Raw genomic sequence first — 19,476 nt, forward strand, 5'->3', positions numbered from 1 at the left:
GAAACCTTCAATTAAAAAACTTTAATGAAGGCATTAAAGGATACAAACACCAAAAGACTAAATTTAACCGGGTTGTTACGAAATACATCATTCTGAGATTTTGTGACACTGATTCAGGTTTAATTTTGTACTGCTTTAGTTGAATGAAAATTTCCCACAAATTCAGTGACTAATTTGTGGGAACTCAATATCCAAATGCACAAGTATAAGGCACTACATTTCTAATATAAAATCGCAGCCATGTGTGACATAGCATAACTCCCATTAACAATCAGAAACTGTAACACAGCACCATCTATAGGAATAATATATACTTAAGTGTTTTAATGAAATAAAAGCACCACCTGCAGAATCTAAAAGAACTGCAGCATTAATACGATTGTGCACATTGATAACTCCCTGCCTGTAGCATTTAGGATTTACATTCCAGAACTAACCACGCCTGTAAGCTGATCCAATGTCATGTCAACACAACTGCCTACCCTACAATGTGGACAATTACCCTGGCATGTCTAATACACAAAAAGCAAAACAAATTAAATCAACCCAGTGTGTTCTCAATCGTCAACAGTATAGCAGCAGAAGTTGTCAATAACAGCACCCAACTCTTACTCACTAATAAACCTGCTTTTTGATACCGAATTTAGGTTTCAGCAAGACAGTTGGTGTATAAAATCATGACAATAGACAATAGGTGCAGGAGGAGGCCATTTGGCCCTTCGTGCCAGCATTGCCATTCAATGTGATCATGGCTGATCATTCTCAATCAGTACCCCGTTCCTGCGTTCTCGCCATACCCCCTGACTCCGCTATCCTTAAGAGCTCTATCTAGCTCTCTCTTGAATGCATTCAGAGAATTGGCCTCCACTGCCTTCTGAGGCAGAGAATTCCACAGATTCACAACTCTCTGACTGAAAAAAGAGAGGGGAACAGATTGGGTAAATGCACAGAGTCTTTCACCCAGGGTAGGGAAAACAAGAACCATAGGTTTAAGGTGTGAAGGGCAAGATTTAATAGGAATATGGTGTTGTATATATGGAACGAGCTGCCAGAGGAGGTAGTGAGGCAGGTACCAATGGCATTTAGACACTTGGACAGATACATGGAGAGGCACGGTTAAGAGCAATATGGTTCCAAATGGGGCTAGCATAGATGAGGGCATCTTGGTCTGTATGGATGAGTTGGCTGCAGGGCATTTTTCCGTGCTGTATGATGCCATGACTTGGCTCCAGACTACAACACAACCTTTGTTGCAACATGGACCAAAAAGCTAGATTCCAAAGCTGAGGCGAGAGTGAGATGGAGTCAAGGCAATACTTGACCAGGTGTGGCATCACGGAGTGCCTGTGGGAAAAAAATGACTGAGCATCAAGGAGAGAATCACCCCAATGACTGGAGTCAACCTTGGCCAAAGGAAGAAACTTATGGTTTTTGGAGGTCAAATCACTCCAGCTCTATGACATTGTGGCCGAGATCCTTGGTCCAAACATGCTCATTAATGGCGTTTCTTCATCATGTCAGAAGTAATTGCAAAAATGTACAATTCCATTCTCAATAGATGAACACTCCCTGCCGGCAAGACCCAGATACCATTAGCTGAAAATTGGCAAGCAACGTATTGTGGCGGCTCCCAAGGATCGAGCCATACCACTACCGAACCCCTCGGCAGGGGAATGGACCAGTCCAGGGGGGGGGGCCTTAGCTACGGGGATAAAGGACGGGATTTTAGGCACGATCTCTCTCTGGCAGACTCGACTGGTCTAGAGAACACCACGATTAAATCCCTCCCGAAATACCTGGCTCCTCTCCTTTATTTTGGGCTTTTCAACGCGCCACATTGGTGACCCCGACGCTCCATTGCTGTCATAATGGAGCCGAAATACAGAACCGACCGTTCGTCCGGCTCACAGGCCGACCAGGCCGCATCTATCGATGCAGTCTCCATCAAACTGCCAATGTTCTGGACCACCCAGCCTCGCTTTTGGTTTCAGCAGGCGGAGGCCCAGTTCCAGCTGCGGGGCATTACGGCAGCTGAAGGCAGCGCTGAAGGCGCGACTCTCCGGCCCGGACTGGATGGACGCACTACCGTGGGTCTTGCTGGGCATCCGGACTGCGTCTAAGGAGGATCTGGCCTCATCTTCAGCGGAGCTCGTGTACGGGTCGCCGCACACGGTGCCCGGGGAGTTCGTGCCCTCGGCGCCGGGGCAGCAGGAACTGCACTCATCCACCCTACAGCGCCTTCGCGAGCGAGTTGGCAAGCTCGCGCCCGTGCCGACGTCCTGCCACGGGACATTTCGCCCGCAAGTGCCATCGGCCCTCCGGGACTGCGCCTATGTGTTCCTGCGCCGTGAAGCCCACCGGACGCCGCTCCAGAGGCCGTATGAGGGCCCGTACCGGGTGCTGGAGCACGGACAGACAACCTTTGTGTTAGACATGGGGGGCCGGCCGGAGGCCGTGTCAATTGACCGCTTAAAGCCGGCGCATTTGGACATGGCGGGTTGCCCAGCCTCGGCCGCGAGGTCGCCCCCCTTCACGGCTCCCTCCACCTGCGCCTCCGCCGGCCCCTCTGTCGGCCGATTTTCGTACGCGGTCCGGTCGGGTTGTGCGACCACCAGTGCGTTTCGTGCCTCCAGTTCGGGGGGGGGGTCCTGTGGCGGCTCCTAAGGGTCGGGCCATACCACTACTGAACCCCACGGCACGGGGATGGACCGGTCCAGGGGGGCGGCCCTTAGCTACAGGGATAAAGGACGGGAGTTTAGGCGCGATCTCTCTCTGGCAGACTCGACCGGACTAGAGAACACCACGATTAAATCCCTCCCGAAATACCTGGCTCCTCGCCTTTATTTCGGGCTTTTTGACGTGCCACAGTATATTTTTTAAACAAGAGAGAGTTTATCCATTTATCCATGACAATTAATGATATTACCATTACGCCAAATTAACCATCAGTATCCTTGATCAGCAGTGACCAGCCACATAAATGCCACTATTGCAACATCAAGCACCCTAAAAGTCTTTCTTTAGACTTTGGACTTTAGAGACACAGCATGGTAACAGGCCCTTCGGCCCAACGAGTCCAGCGATCATCCGTACACTAGTTCTATCCTACACACTAGGGACAATTTCCAATTTACAGAACCTAGAAACCTGTATGACATTGGAGTGTGGGAGGAGACCGGAGCACTGGGAGAAAACCCATGCGGTCACTGGGAGAAAGAACAAACTCCATACAGACAGCACCCGTAGTCAGGATCAAACCTGGGTCTTGGGCGCTGTAAGGCAGCAACTCTACCACTGTGCCACTCCTTCCTCCACATGCCATCACAGAGCCAGTGGATGCAGCTACGACCACGGGCCCTGACAACATTTCAACAATATTACTGAGGACCTGTGCTCCAGATGTTGCCATGCCCTTGGCCAAGCTGATCCCATACAGCCACAACACTGGCATCGACCCGACAATGTGGAAAATTGCCCAGCTGTGTCACGTCCACAAGAAGCAAGACAAATCCAACTTAGCCAAACACCTGCATTTGACCTGGGTGGCACAGTGGTAGAGTTACTGCCTTAGAGCGCCAGAGACCCGGGTTCGATCCTGACTACGGGTGCTGTCTGTATGGAGTTTGTACGTTCTCCCTCCGACAGTGTGGGTTTTCTCCAGGTACTCTGGTTTCCTTCCACACTCCAGACATACAGGTTTGTAGGGGAATTTGCTTTGGTAAAATTGTAAATTGTCCCTCGTGTGTATGATAGTGTTAAGTGTACGGGGTGATTGCCCCAACGCATTTGACCACTTCTCTTCCAACATCAGAGGCATCTACCACTCCATTCCTCACCAGAACCTTGGAAAATAAGTCCATAAGTGATAGGAGCAGAATTAGGCCATTCGATCAATCAAGTCTACACCGCTATTCAATCATATCTTTCCCTCTTAACTCCATTCTTCTGCCTTCTCCCCATAAACCCTGACAACCATACTAACCAAAAATCTATCTACCTCTGCCTTAAAAATATCCATTAACTTGGCCTCCACAGCCTTCTGTGGTTAGGAATTCCAGATTCAACCCCCTCTGACTAAAGAAATTCTGCCTCCTTTCATTCTCAGGCTACGACCTCTGGTCCCAGACTCTCCCACTAGTGGAAACATCCTCTCCGCATCCACTCTATCCAGGCCTTTCACTATTCGGAGAGCTTTGGTAAATCTGACCACCTGCCCGTGTTTCTTCTTCCTGCCTACGGGCAGGGACTGGTGAAGAGAACTACGAGATGCTGGTCAGGCAGAGGAGCAGTTACAGGACTGCTTCGAATCACTGGACCCGGACAGACCACGCTGAAGGATGCACCAGCGGACCTGAATTGATGTGCCACAGCCATCGGCAACTTTATAAAGAAGTGGGTCGATGAGTGCGTACCCTCAAAACACATTCCACGTCTTCCCCAAGCAGAGGCACTGGAAGAACCAGGAGACGGGCACCCTGTCGAGCTTTTAGGATAGGCAATCCAGAGTCATACAAGAAGTCCAGGTACAACCACATGAAGGCCACAGTGAGCGCAGAGAGATAACTCTGGTCTGAGCTGGAGACACGGGTCGATGCTCGACAGCTGAGGCAGGGCCTGCACAATATCACCTCCGACACAGGCACAACTGGCGAGAATCGCTTCCAGATGAGCTCAACGCCTTTTATGTGCAGGAAAGAACTGCGGATGCCTGGTTTAAACCGAAGGTTGTCTGAAGAAGGGTGTCGACCCAAAACATCGTCCATTCCTTCTCTCCAGAGATGCTGTCTGTCCCGCTGAGTTACTCCAGCATTTTGTGTCTACCTTGAACGCCTTTTATGTTCACTTTGAGAGGGGGTACAATGACACACCGGCAGAGCGTACTTGAAGAAGGTGAATGCACACAGAGCACCCAGCCCAGACGGTGTCACTGGCCGAGTGCAAAGGACCTGTGCTATGCAAGAAGGAACTGTTATATATACTGGAGATAGACACAAGGTGCTGGAGTATCTCAGCGGGTCGGGCAGTATCTCCGGAGGAAAGGAACAGGTGACGTTTCTGGTCGGGGCCCTTCGGTCTGACAGGGTCTGAAGAAGGGTTCCGAGCCGAAACGTCACCGATTCCTTTTCTCCAGAGATGCTGCCCGATCCGCTGAGTTACTCCAGCATCTTGTGTCTCTCTCCGGTATAAACCAGCACCCGCAGTTCCTGTCTGTCTCGTGCTGACCAACTGGCTGGATTATACAAGGACATTTTCAACCTCTCGCTCCTGCGGTCTGCTTCAAAGGGCATGTACACTAGTACTGAGTACAAGAGGAGGGATGTTGGAGATCAGAGAAGGGGTCATCACTGGGCGATGAGCACTCCTTCCCATAGAAGAAGGCACAGGCGAAAGAAGAAAAGCTCTACGTCATGGCAAATGCAGAGCTTGTTGAGGTGGGCCGGAGGGGTACAAAGGTACGGCCTCCATTCTACAAGAAGAGCATGGTGATCTGCTTCAATGACCACCATCTTCCACTTACTTCCATCGTAATGAAGTGCTTCAAGTGGTGTATGGCCAGACCATTTTTCAAACAGGATCCACATAAAATGGACGACAGGTGCAAGAGTGGGTGCTACCTCACTGCCTCTCCCCTCTGAACTGGGCCATCTGGATAACAGCAACACATAATGCCAAGCTGCTGCTCATCAAATACAGCTCGGCGTTAAACATTATCATCATCTCCAAACTCAACAGTGTCAACACCTCACCTGTCACTTCCATCGAGAGCTCTCAACAACCCTTCCAGGTGAGACAGACACACAAAGTGCTGGCGTAAGCCAGACGGTCAGGCAGCACCTCTGGAGAACGTGGGTAGGGTCCTGGCTCGAAATGTCATCTATCCATGTTCCCCGGAGATGCTGCTCGACCCGCTGAGTTACACTGAGACCTGGGCCTCTGTACCTCTCTTTGCAACTGGATCCTTGACTTCCTCATCAGCAGTGCCCCATCAGTGAAAATCGGTAATATCTTCTCCTCATTGACACCATGAGCACAGATACACCCCAGGGCTGCACAGAGGCACAGCGGTAGAGTTGCTGCCTAACAGTGCCAGAGGTCCAGGTTCGATCCCGATTACCGAGTTTGTACGGTCTCCCTGCGACCATATGGGTTTTCTCTGGGTGCTCAGCTGGAGTTACTCAGCGGGTCGGGCAGCATCTCGGGAGCGAAGGAATGGGCGACGTTTCGGGTCGAGACCCTTCTTCAGACTGATCACATGGCGATAAACTCAATTTGACTAATGTGTTTTTTTCAAAAAATCTCTTTAAATGAATTGTTTTGACAGAAATTAGACTTGAATTACCAAATAGTCATTGGATATGATTCTGTTATGTTTTGCTTCACAAAACTAGGAGGATGCAAGATGGATTCAACAATGGCTGAATGGGAGATACCAGAGGGTAACGGTTGACAATTGTATGTCAGGTTGGAGGCCAGTGTCTAGTGGAGTGCCCCAAGGATCTGTGTTGGGTCCACTGTTGTTTGTCATTTACATTAATGATCTGGATGATGGTGTGGCAAATTGGATTAGTAAATATGCAGATGATACTAAGATAGGTGGAGTAGTTGATAGTGAGGTAGATTTTCAAAGTCTACAGAGAGACTTGGGCCTTTTGGAAGGGTGGGCTGAAAGATGGCAGATGGAGTTTAGTGCTGATAAGTGTGAGGTGCTGCATTTTGGTAGGACAAATCAAAATAGGACGTACAGGGTAAATGGTAGGGAATTGAGGAATGCAGTGGAACAGAGGGATCTGGGAATAACTGTGCATTGTTCCCTGAAGGTGGAATCTCATGTGGATAGGGTGGTGAAGAAGGCGTTTGGTATGCTTGCCTTTATAAATCAGAGCATCGAGTATAGAAGTTGGGATGTAATGTTGAAATTGTACAGGGCATTGGTGAGGCCAAATCTGGAGTATGGTGTGCAGTTCTGGTCGCCAAATTATAGGAAGGATGTCGACAAAATGGAGAGGGTACAGAGGAGATTTACTAGAATGTTGCCTGGGTTTCAGCACTTAGGCTACAGAGAGAGGTTGAACAGGTTGGGTCTTTATTCTTTGGAGCGTAGAAGGTTGAGGGGGGACTTGATAGAGGTTTTTAAAATTTTGAGAGGGACGGACAGAGTTGACGTGGGTAGGCTTTTCCCTTTGAGAGTGGGGAAGATTCCAACAAGGGGACATAGCTTCAGAATTGAGGGACAAAGGTTTAGGGGTAACATGAGGGGGAACTTCTTTACTCAGAGGGTTGTGGCTGTATGGAATGGGCTTCCGGTGGAAGTGGTGGAGGCTGGCTCGATTTTATTATTTAAGAGTAAATTGGATAGGTATATGGATAGGAGGGGGTTATGGTCTGAGTGCAGGTAGATGAGACTAGGTCAGGGAGAATGGTCGGCGTGGACTGGTAGGGCCGGACAGGCCTGTTTCCATGCTGTAGTTGTTATATGTTATATATATGTTATATGTCCTTTTCTTCAACAAACAATCAGGGCCACATGGGGGCATAGCAGTAGAGCTACTGTCTTACGGCGCCAGAGATCCAGGGTTACGATTCTGACTCCGGGCGCTTGTCTATACGGAGTTTGCACGTTCTCCCCTTGACCTGCATGGGTTTCTAATTTGAGGAAGGACGTCCTTGTAATTGAGGCAGTGCAGCGTAGGGTCACGAGATTGATCCTTAGGATTGCGGGACTGTCATATGAGGAAAGATTGGAAAGACTAGGCTTGTATTCACTGGAGTTTAGAAGGATGAGAGGGAATCTTATAGAAACATATAAAATTATAAAAGGACTGGACAAGCTAGATGCAGGAAAAATGTTCCCAATGTTGGGCGAGTCCAAAACCAGGGGCCACAGTCTTAGAATAAAGTGGAGGCCATTTAAAACTGAGGTGAGAAGAAACTTTTTCACCCAGAGTTGTGAATTTCTGGAATTCTCTGCCACAGAGGGCAGTGGAAGCCAAATCACTGGATGGATTTAAGAGAGAGTTAGATAGAGCTCTAGGGGCTAGTGGAATCAAGGGATATGGGGAGAAGGCAGGCACGGGTTACTGATTGTGGATGATCAGCCATGATCACAATGAATGGCGGTGCTGGCTCGAAGGGCCGAATGGCCTCCTCCTGCACCTATTTTCTATGTTTCTATGTTTCTCCGAGATCTTTGGCTTCCTCCCACACTCCAAAGATGTACAGGTTTGCAGGTTAATTGGCTTGGTGTAAATGTTAAAAAATGTCCCGAGTGCGTAATGTGGGGCTAATGTGTGGGGATCGCTGGTCATTGTGGACTCTGTGGGCCGAAGTGCCTGTTGGCCAAAGGTGTCTCTAAACTAAACTAAGTTAAACTAAACAACTGCATCATCCATTTTTGAGTGAATTTCTTGCCCCCACCCACCAAAGAATGAAAGAAAGAACTGGTTTCACGGTGATTTTGGGAACATTTTGGAAGTTCTATAAGCCGTGAAACATCATTTTGGCAATTTAGTTCATTCATGGAGTAGTGTATCCAAAATGCATTTTAAAGCAGGGTCTCGACCCGAAACGTCACCCATTCCTTCCCTCCAGAGATGCTACCTGTCCCAGTGTGTTACTCCAGCTTTTTGTGTCTATCTTCGGTTTAAATAATTCAGAGCATCTTATCCTGCAACTCATGTGCAAAAGACCTTTTGATGTCAGTTCATCTTTAACTACTTTTCACCTGGGCTTCCTTGTTCCACACCAATAATTTGTTCTCCTATATTTTTGTTCAGAATCATTTTTCCGCTTGTGATATTATACCTCAATAAAATTACCTCCAAACTTTAATATGAAAATATTTAGATTTCCTTAGTGTTTAATTTAACATGCCAATTCCCAAACTTAGAGAACTTTTTGGCTCATCGCACCAAATATGTAGGTTAATTGGCTTGGTAAATGTAAAAATTGTCCCTAGTGGGTGTAGGATAGTGTTAGTGTGTGGGGATCGCTGGGCGGCGCGGACCCGGTGGGCCGAAGGGCCTGTTTCTGCGCTGTATCTCTAAATCTAAATCTGAAATATGTATTGTTCGGTTTGAAAGAATACAACACACGCCCAAATGAACTGTGTGTTTAAGATGTGAGAAAGCTAATCGAGAGACAGGAGAAGACCCACTTTAGTTTAGTTTTTAGTTTAGAGATACAGCAAGGAAACAGGTCAGTTCGTCCCACCGAGTCCGCACTGACCGGCAATCCCCGCATATTAACACTATCCTACACTAGGGACAAATTAACATTTATACCAAACCAATTAACCGACAAACCTGTACGTCTTTGGACTGTGCGAGGAAACCAAAGTTATCGGAGAAAACTCACGCGGTCACAGGGAGAGCGTACAAACTCCGTACATGCAGGCACCCATGGCCAGGATCGAACCTGGGTCCCAGGTGCCGCAGGGCCGCAAACCCTCCCGCCGCACCACCGGTCTGCCTTGTGAATGCCCACTTATCACTATATTTAGCTAGGTTTTCCAATCCGCCTCTGGTAAGTGATGATGCCCCAACATTGTTCGTGACGGTGGAACACCAGGGTGACGTCATTGAATGCCAAGAAGAGATAGTCGCTTGCTGGAGATGGTCACTGCAGGTCACTTACTAGCTGCATGTGATACTTCCTAATTATTACTCCAGGTCTGAATGTTCTCAACGTTTTTTTGGGGTGTGGGGAAAGACACACAGAAAGATTGCAGGAGGAATCCAGCCCAGAGGGTTGGTTGGATCACTCACTGAAATATTGTGGCCCAGGGGCGGCACTGTAGCGTTGCGGTCGAGCTATCGCCTTACCGCGCCACAGACCCGGCTTCGATCCTGACTATGGGTGCTTGGATGTTCCCCCCGTGACCTGCATGGGTTTACTCCGAGATCTTCGATTTCCTCCCACACTACAAATATGTACAGGTTTGTAGGTTAATTGGCTAGGTATAAATGTAAAATTGTCCCTAGTGTGTGCAGGGTAGTGTTAATGTGCGGTGATCGCTGATCGGTGCGGACTCAGTGGGCTGAAGGGCCTGTTTCCGCGTTGCATCTCTAAACTAAATTAAACGAATAGTCCAAACGATGGGTATCATGTAAAGTGGTACGTTCGTCAATCCCACAGATCGTTTTGCACACAGAGGAACACAGAGGAATATGGTAATAATAGAGGGGTGACACCTGCCTGCTGTGTAAACAATGCACTGTTGGAACAGCCTGGGGCTCGACTGAACCAGGCACCACTCCACGAGATCTAGCACGTGGACTGGATGCGGCTTGCAATGGCACAGAGCAGTGGAGGGCACCAACAGCTACTCTTGGCCAGGTCGGCCCTACAAGACCTCCAGGTCAATGGGCCTTCATGGTCAGGTTAAGAACTCTACACCGATGACAACTGGACTTGAAAATGGCTCCAGGTCTGGCAAATCTGTATACAGCCTCAGTGTACTAATACCATGTACTGTATCTGTGATGCTTATCTAGGATGTACCTAAATGTTATGTATAGTGATACTTGTACTGAACAATATACAAAAATGTGTATTTTACTGTACCTCAGTACATGTGACAAAGTGCCATTGGACCATTAGAGCAACAAAATAGGTCCTTCAGCCCAATCGGCACATGCCAACCAAGATGCCCCATCTAAGCTCGTCTCACCTGCCTGCGTTTTGTCCATATCCCTCTAAACCTCTTATCCATGTACCTGTCCAAGTGTATTTTAATTGTTGTTACAGTTGCCTCAACTACCTCCTCTGGCAGCTCCTTCCATAAGCCCACCACCCTATGAGTGAAAAAATTGCCCATCGGGTTCCGATTAAATGTTGCCCCTCGCACCTTAAATCTATGTCTTCTGGTTCTTGATTCCCCTACCCTGGGTAATGACTCTGTGCATTCACCCTATCTTTTCATGGGCTCCTTGAGCTCATCCTTTGGTGAGTTGCTACTGCAACTGAACGCTAAATTCGCCATGCTACTGATCTTTTGAGGAAGGTCATGAATCGATGAAAGGTGATTAAGCTTCTGCCTCCGGACCAAACCATCTCCCAAACTACTATCACCGTGTTTCCTACAGCACTAGAGGATCAAATACACTTGGCCACAATTATTCCACCATCCGAGATGCCATTCGCTCCATACATCGACTGCCTACATTTTGGAAAGTGCTCCTGTGTATCGACAGCGACTGAAGGCCAGCGGACTGAAGGGGATTGTATGGAGCTGGTCAGGGAAGGCAGAGGAGTGTGTACATGCTGGCACAGTGGGGCAGCGGTAGAGTTGCTGCTTTATAGCACCAGAGATCTCGGTTCCATCCTGACTATGGGTGTTGTCTGTGCAAAGTTGTGCAAACCTGTGACCACTGTGACCACAAAAAAAAAAAACAACAAAAAAACTTGTTTTTTGGATGACAAATAAAGATATCCTGAATCCTGAATCCTTGGTTTTTCCCCGGATGCTCCGGTTTCCTTCCACATTCCTTAGATGTAGGTTAATTGGCTTTGGCAAAATTGTCCCTGGAATGTAGGATGGAAGTAGTGTACAGGATGATCACTGGTGGGCCGAAGGGCCTATTTCTATTCTGTATCTCTAAAATCTAAAGTAGTGACTTTGTGACTTCGGAGACTGGGCATTTTTCAAGGGCTTAGCAATGAACCTGAATGAATATGCCACAGCCATTACTGAGTACATAGAGGAAAGTTTGGAGGAGTGTGTTCCTTCCAAGAACATCTGAGTGTTCCCTAACCAGAAGCCTTGGATTAAACAGGAGGTCTGCAATCTACTGAGGGCCAGATCTGCAGTGTCATAAGGTTATAAGGAATAGGAGTAGAATTAGGCCATTCAGCCCATCAAGTCTACTCTGCCATTCAATCACGGCTGATCTATCTCTCTCTCCTAACCCCATTCTCCTACCTTCTCCCCATAACCTCACACACCTGTTCAAGTCAGGTGTTCCAGAGTCATACAACCAGTCCAGACACAACATTGAGAAGGCCATCTCAAAACGTAAAGAGATTCTTACGGACTAATCTGGAGGCTCACATGCATGCAGAGCATCGTTAGCAGGGCCTGCATCACTTCCTACAAGGTGAAATAGAGTAACTCAGTGTCAGTGATGCATCTCTCCCAGATGAACGTAATTATTTCTCTGCTCACCTTGAAAGGGAGAACAACGATGTATCTCAACGAGCCCCCACACCCCCTGACAAAATGGTGATCTCAGTCTCCAAAGTCGACATTACAAGATCCTTCATGACAGTGAAACTTTGGAAAGCACCCGGCCCAGGTGGTGTCACAAGGTTAGATGGGATAGAGCAGAATTAGGCCATTTGGCCCATCAAGTCTACGCCATTCAATCATGGCTGATCTATCTCTCCCTCCTAAGCCCAATCTCTTGCCTTCTCCCCATAACAGGTGGTGTACCAGGCTGTGTTTTTAAAACCTGCATGTACCAAGTGGCTTGAGTTTTTGTGTACATCTTATGACTATGGGCCAAGGTCCCCACCTGCTCTAAAAGGACATCTATAACACCAAAGTCCAAGAACCACAAGGTATTCTGCCTCAATGGTGACCGACCAAAGACACTCACATCCATGGCGATGAAGTGCTTTGAGAGGTTCGTTATAATGCAAATTAACTCCTGCCTCAGTAATGGTCTGGACCCACGTCAACTTGCCTCCCACCACAAGAGTGACAAGGTAGCAGATCGGTAGAGTTGCTACCTTACAGCGCCAGAGACCCGTCTTCGATCCTGACTACGGGTACTGTCTGTACGGAATTTGTACATTTTCCCCGTGACCACGTGGGGTTTTCCTAGGGTGCTCCGGTTTCCTCCCACATTCCAAAGACGTGCAGGTTTGTAGGATAATTTGGCGTTGGTAAAAATTGTAAATTGTCCCTGGTGTGTGTAGCACAGTGCTAGTACACTGGGATCGCTGATCAGTGCAGACTCAGTGGGCTGAAGGGCCTGCTTCCGGCTGTATCTCTAAACTAAACTAAACAAATGGACAGTGGACACAAACTCTCTGGCTCTCTGCACAGAATCACTAGGACAATAGAAAGACCTACATCAAGCTGTTGTTCATTGACTGCAGCTCGGAGTTCAGCACCATCTTACCTTCTAAGCTCACCGAGACCTAAACGCGGAGTACAAGGTCTCTGCTCCATCATATGCAACTAATTGCTCAACTTCCTCATTGACTAACAGCAATCAGTATGAATTAACAACAACACTTCCTTCTCGCTGACCATGAGCACAGTGGAACCTCAAGGCTCTGTGCATATAGACCCCTGCTTTACTCTCTCTTTGCCCGTGACTACACAACCAGACACAGGTCCAGAGCGAGCTTTCCAGTTGCTGATGATACCATTATTATTGGACCAGTAATGGGTTATGACGAGTCAGCGTACAGAAGGCAGATCAGTGATCTGGTTGAGTGGTAGCAGAACAACAATCCTGGTGTCAAAGTCAGCAGGATCAAGGAGCTGATTGCTGACGACAGGAAGGAAAATGGAGGAACCATGCACCATACATTCAAGAGAGAGCTAGATAGAGCTCTTAAGGATAGCGGAGTCAGGGGGTATGGGGAGAAGGCAGGAACAGGGTACTGATTGAGAATGATCAGCCATGATCACATTGAATGGTGGTGCTGTTTCGAAGGGCCGAATGGCCTACTCCTGCACCTATTGTCTATTATCTCAATTGGTGGGGATTTGGTGGAGTCAAAAGCTCCAAATTTCTGGGCGCACACGTCTTTGATGATCCGTCCTGGGCCTAGCACATTGAAGCAGTTATAATGAAAGCACGCCAACGCCGTAACATCCTTGGAGGTTTGAGGAGATGGGGCATGACGCCAAATACTCCACCGATCTTCTACAGGTGTACAGTGAAGAGTACACTGACTGGTTACATCACGGCCTAGTCCGATAATCAGAAGGCCCAAGAATGGAGAAGACTGCAGAAGATTGCGGATATTGACCGGTGCATCGGGCCAAATGGGCCTCCCCATCATCGAAAGGGATCTACAGGAATCAAAGCCTCTTAAGAAGGCAGCTAATATCAACACCATCCTGACCACACCACCCCACCACCACAACCCTACCTCAGCACCAAATACAATGGACTTTGCACCACTACGGTTGTACAATGTACTTGCACCATCATGATCTGCTTTACATAGAGCAACTGGTAACAGACTGTATGTTTTATTTGTGGCGTTGTTTCATTTAATGGGCATGTACATCTACAGCAAATAATTCCATTGTTCATATCAAGATGCATAGGACAATTACTTGAACCTCGAACCTGCTGCAATCAAGTCCTGGGGATGAGGTGCCAGACCTTCACACACAAGATTCCACATCTTTTGACCTCAGTAACAAAGAGCTGACAAGAGCTTTTTAATGCTACTTTAACCTCAAGGGTTAGGGTTTTGGCACCCATTGGAGTCACCTTACAAGCACACAACTGGGCCAAAACTGTCATAAGGTCTGAAAACCAAATGGTCCCGGTGAAACTCAAGCTAAGGATCCGTGAGCAGATACGTACCACCTGAGATCAACGTCAATAACATCTTAAAAAACACTTTGCTAATGATTCAGGAGAGAAAGATTGGGGAGCTATTAGTGGAAGGGATTTGTGGTAAAATACTGAAGATGCTGGAAACACTTGGTGAAGGCTGTGGTGAGAGAGAGAGGATGAATGGTGCAGATCATGGACTTGATCAACAAAGTGTCGGGCAGGGCACAAGCTCAGGCGAGGAGAGGCAATCGTGCACAGTTGGGCCACGAGGAGGTATGGAGAGGTAAAGGTGGGGGTGAAGGGGAGTTTGAGGGAGATGGAGAAGATGTGTCAAGGTGGAGGGTGGGGCAGAGCAAGGGGAAGGCCCGGGGTGGGTGAAGGGCAGGGGCCGAGATGGAGGGGCGAGATGGAGGAAACCGTGTGGGGGGGGGGGGGGGGGGTGAGGGAAGGTGGAGGTTGGTGTGTCAGGGGAGGGGAGGGAGTGATTCGACGGTGGGATGGAAAGAAGGGTGTCGGGGTGGAGAGGGGATGGAAGGGTGGCGTCTGGTGTGGGAAAGGAAGGGTGGGGTACCGGTGAGGAAGGGGTATGGGGTTGGGGCGATGGTAGCGACGTGGGGGTGGGTAGGGTGATGGGGGAAAGAGGGAAACAAGGAGGGTGGGAATGAGGTGAGAGGTTGCGGCAATGGTACGGATGTGGGGTGAGAAGATGGGTGTTGTGGCGATGGTGGGGGAGGAAGGGTCATGGGGGGGAGGAGGGATGGGGCGGGAGAGGGAGAAATGGGGAGGAGGTAGGGAAGGGGGGGTGAGGGGTTTGGGAGTGAGGGGTTTGGGAGGAATGGGGTGAAGGAGGGAGAATGGGGGGGTGAGGGGTTTGGGGGTGAGGGAGGGAGGTGTCTGGGGGGGAAGTTGGAGGGCGGGGGTTAGGGAGGGAGGCTGGGGGGTGAAGGGTTTGGGGGTGAGGGAGGTGTCTGGGGGAAAAGTTGGAGGGTGGGGTGAGGAAGGGAGGGGGTGAGGGGTTTGGGGGTGAGGGAGGTGTCTGGGGGGAAAGTTGGAGGGTGGGGTGAGGAAGGGAGGGGGGTGAGGGGTTTGGGGGTGAGGGAGGTGTCTAAGGGGAAAGTTGGAGGGTGGGGTGAGGAAGGGGGGGTGGGTGAGGGGTTTGGGGGTGAGGGAGGTGTCTAGGGGGAAAGTTGGAGGGTGGGGTGAGGAAGGGAGGGGGGTGAGGGGTTTGGGGGTGAGGGAGGTGTCTAGGGGGAAAGTTGGAGGGTGGGGTGAGGAAGGGGGGGTGGGTGAGGGGTTTGGGGGTGAGGGAGGTGTCTGGGGGGAAAGTTGGAGGGTGGGGGTGAGGAAGGGAGGGGGGGAGGGGTTTGGGGGTGAGGGAGGTGTCTGGGGGGAAAGTTGGAGGGTGGGGGTGAGGAAGGGAGGGGAGGGGTTTGGGGGTGAGGGAGGTGTCTGGGGGGAAAGTTGGAGGGTGGGGGTGAGGAAGGGAGGGGGGAGGGGTTTGGGGGTGAGGGAGGTGTCTGGGGGGAAAGTTGGAGGGTGGGGGTGAGGAAGGGAGGGGGGAGGGGTTTGGGGGTGAGGGAGGTGTCTGGGGGAAAGTTGGAGGATGGGGGTGAGGGAGGCTGGGGGGTGAGGGGTTTGGGGGTGATGGAGGGGTGGGGGGAAAGTTGGAGGGTTGGTTTAACACTGTCTTGGTTTGACGGTGCCATAGTTGGCCGGGGCCCGGGGCTCGGGGGCGCAACCCAGAGCAGAGCACAGCAGAGCGGGCGGGAGCCGGGTCGAGAGAGAAGGGAACCGCACTGTCTCTCTCCGCCGCCGTGGAAGAGTTTCGCTTTCTTTTAAAAAAAACAACAAGCGGGGGGGGGGGGGAGGGAGAGAAAAGCCGGCGCGTCGCTTTATCTGCAGCTCCGCCAAACATCGCCCGCCGGCCCGCCCGTGGATAAAAGTTTGGAGCGGCCGGGGGTTGTGGACCGCCTTCCCCGGGCGCGCAGACAGGCAGACAGGCAGGGAGGGAGGGGGCAGTGGGTGCCCGGCCCCGGGGAGGGGAGAGGTTGAGAGCCGGGCCGGGCAGGGCAAGGTGCCGGGGCAGAGGCAGCAGTGAGGCCGGTCTCTGGACCCTCTCAGGCAGCTGCTACACGGAGCAGCTCCGAGGCGGGTGCGTAAGGCCACGGGACCGGTGGCGCAGCTTCCCGCTTGTGGACGCAAACCTCTCGCCACAGCCTTCTCCCTCACCCCCCTCCCTCCCTCCCTCCCTCCCCTCCCGCCACCATCTGCATCGCCCAAACGGGACATGGAAGAGACAGAGAGAGACGGTCTCTAGGAGAGACTTTGCCAACAAATGAATAGAGGGGGGAAAGGAAGGGAGGGAGGACTCGATTTTGGACCATTAATAAAGAGCAGATTAACTCGATCAAAGGCACAATTGAAGGCAACAAAAAAACCTGTAAAGGGTTTTTTTTTAAGTGTGCGTTTAAGGGTGCCCCGCGAGTCTGCAGTGTCCTCGCCAGTGAGTGTGTGTGTGTATGTGTCTGTGGCGCACAGACAAACAGGCAAGGGAAGGCAAGGCAGGGAGCAAGAGTGGGGATTGTACAGTGCAAGCACTGATGCACACATACACACACACACACATTCATACACACTCATACACACACACATTCATACACACTCACACATTCATACACTCACACTCATACACACACACTCACACATTCATACACACACTCACACACTCATACACACACACTCACACACATTTATACTCACACACACACACATTCATACACACACCCACACACATTCATATACACACACACACACTCACACACAGCCCAAACATCTAAAATGGGCCAGGAGGGAGGAAAAAAAACATGCAAGCCGCTTTCGTTTTGGGGTTTTTTTGTTTTGTTATTATTATTTAGCAGATTATTGTTTTTTGAAAGGTGGCGGTGTGGGAGGGGAGGTTCCTCTTGAGGATAGAGAGGTGGGTGTGGGGGGTATTGGTGGCGCGGCTGGGAGTGTGTGTGAGGCCGGAGTGTTACCCAATGGCCCGGTCAGGGGAGGCGGTGAGAGCGGCTTGGCTTGGCTTGGCGCACCGGGACCACCATTCCTTCCGCCTTTACGCGCCTCTCTCAGCCCGGGGGCTTGGGAAGCCCTAACACCGAGGCTGAAGCGGCTGCGTGCGCCGTGCCCTTTGTGTTTAAATATAAATCCAAACCCCCCCCCCGGCTTCTCGTTTTATTTTCCTTCGCCCTGACATTGCGAAATTTTTTTTAAATAAAAAAAAAACTGACCACATTTTGTTGCCCCCCCCCTTGTTTGTTTTAAAACGTGTGTGACGATGTAGACGTGGATATAAACAGCCACCTTCCCCGCTTGCAGATGCACTTTTTTTTGCAACGCGTAAAATATACATTTTGCAAACACGGGTCTGGCGTAGAGATGCCTTGAGATTTTAATTCGTAAAAGCGGGCCGCGCACCGACCGCACCGCGCCCAGGATCGTGGCCGCCTCTGCCTCTGCGCCTCTACTACCCCCCTCTCCCTCTCCCCCTGTCCCTCTCCCTCTCAGTCCCCTGTCCCAGGGCAGGAGACCAGCCCCGGGGGCGCCATTTTCTGCCAGCACGGAAATGCACAACTTCCAGGCATCGCGGCGCGCAAATAAAGAGACCCCCTCCCTCCCCTCCCTCTCCTTCTCCCTTCTCCAGCCTGTCTCACCTGGAGGTTGTGTGGCCCCGGCAGCGTTGCCTCCTCTCCCCCTCTCGCCTCTCCCTCTTCACCCACCCGCTGCCCGGAGAGGCTGCTTGTTGTCGGCGCGCTGTAGGGCGGGGTGCCGCTGAAACCAGCCACCGGCCGGGGCTTTTGTCCACCTCTCCTTCTCAGTCGGCCAGTGGCGAGCGATTAAAACAGACGCACAGAGCAGACACACACACATACACACACACAGAGTGAGTGAGTGTGAGACCGACCCCTCTCACGGGCACACACGCTCGAGTCAAAAGTGTGTGCGTGTTGCGCTCCTCTGGAGGGATTAGGTTAACACACACGCTACCGAGCGAGTACGTGAGTGTGCAGCCACCCTAGTCTAGTCCCGTCTGTCAGAAGACCCGGAGAGTAGGCAACTCACTTGCTGGAGGCTGAGCGACCGTTCCTGGCGGCTGCCTCCAAACCCTTTTGTCAGACGCACAGACGCTGCCTCTGTAACCTTGCCTTGCGCAAAAAAAAAACACCCCATGGACGTGAGATCAAAGATCAACAGCAGCGGGGCAGAATGTAGTGCACAAGAAGGTTAGCTTTCATGTGACCCCAAGTTCCAACGCACTATTTTCATTTCCTTATTTTTTTGATTTACAGCTTATTTCACGAGTTTTAATTTTTTTTTAAATGTCCAACAGATCCCAAATGTGTGGCTTAAGTTTTGGTTCGTTTTATTTTTTAATAAAACGCACATTTTTTTTTCCCCCCCCAAAATTACTGTTGGATTAGTTTTGGCTATTTTTGTTCACATTTCATCACCGTTCATTCTTTGGAGAGTTTGCCAGACTTGACGTTTGAGGCTTTGGAATTTGATATATTTTCTGCCTGATCCGTTATTTAACAATTGGAATTCGCCCCACGCCGAAAATCTCTCACTTCAAAACTCCAGATGTTTCATAAATTTGCATCTGTCAAGCTCGCTGACTTACTCGGCACATTGTCTTTCTTTATTGGTAAACCAGCATCTGCAGTTCCTTGTGGCTCTATCTCATGCATTGTAAGTTTTTTTTTGTTTGCCTTTTTTTATTTTTGGCCACCTCGCTGCGCCCAATGGGATAAAAGGCAGGTGGAAGAAGACTGATTGAAATCGGGATAAAGAACTCCATCTTTGCATTGGCTGGTAGAGTTGCTGGATTGTCCCGAAGACTTCTGCCATTGCCACGCTGCTTGCTCGTGGTTTCACTTTATATTATACTAAT

General features: G+C 50.1%; 1 protein-coding gene across 2 annotated transcripts in view; it reads right to left on the minus strand.

Annotated features, from left to right (window-relative positions):
* LOC144603557 (zinc finger protein 800-like) overlaps positions 1–18,683 on the minus strand; it is a 99,200-nt gene extending 80,517 nt beyond the window's left edge. The window contains exon 1 of one of the 2 annotated variants that reach the window (XM_078416934.1): positions 18,648–18,683. The gene's annotated coding sequence lies outside the window, so the exon portion shown is untranslated. Of the gene's footprint in view, positions 1–18,238 lie in introns of both variants that reach the window. The other variant, XM_078416933.1, reaches the window with a different exon arrangement.
* Between the last annotated feature and the right edge of the window lie 793 nt (positions 18,684–19,476).

The sequence above is a fragment of the Rhinoraja longicauda genome, chromosome 20 (genome assembly GCF_053455715.1).
Source record: "Rhinoraja longicauda isolate Sanriku21f chromosome 20, sRhiLon1.1, whole genome shotgun sequence".
NCBI classification, from domain to species: domain Eukaryota; kingdom Metazoa; phylum Chordata; class Chondrichthyes; order Rajiformes; family Arhynchobatidae; genus Rhinoraja; species Rhinoraja longicauda.